A 786-nucleotide genomic window follows, 5' to 3' on the forward strand; every position below is an offset into this window, starting at 1 on the left:
TTGCATTAATATTTTAATTCAAAATTGCCAAAATTATAAATTTTCTAATTTATCTATTGATTTGTGGTTAATATTGGTTCTCACAGTTACCACAAACTAATTAGTTCTCATTTGATTAGGCCCCTATGTATGTATATTAACTGGTGCAATGTCGTATAATGCAGAAAATGACGATATGAAGAATTTTAGTTGTTTACTAACAATTATAGCTTATAACAAGCATTAATTTGCCTCAAGGATTTTGTGCCTTCCTATTTAGAATCTATACATACAACACAATTACTTTCTTGATATTTAAAGGGCTCGTTTTTTATTAGTGATACATGGCTTTGATTACATTGAAGGCTACAAAATTCAAATCTTACTTCTTGTCTCTAAAATTAATAGTGCGCTGAACGGCCCATATTCATACACCTAGCAGCTGACTAATTAGAATTTTTGCCGAGTAAGTACGTCTCTATAAAGATTGATCAAAGGTGCACAAAGTCGTTTAACATGTTTTTAGCCAAATTCCACCTTCGAGGGATTTTTTTAAATAAAGGTTTGTAAAATTTCCTATAAATATTTGATGAGATATATATATATATATATATATATATATATATTGATGTACCGATTTACTATTAAATAAAAAATTGAACAAAATACGTGAATACTATACCAACCAAGCTTTATAGTATGCAACACAACCCAAAAAAGAAACTAAAAAGATTTACTATTCTCGATATATATTACAGACACTGTAAAGACCAATAATAATTTCACATAACTTGTGAATAATAGGAT

This window comes from Cynara cardunculus (genome assembly GCF_001531365.2).
Source record: "Cynara cardunculus var. scolymus isolate 2C chromosome LG 4, CcrdV1, whole genome shotgun sequence".
NCBI lineage: Eukaryota > Viridiplantae > Streptophyta > Magnoliopsida > Asterales > Asteraceae > Cynara > Cynara cardunculus.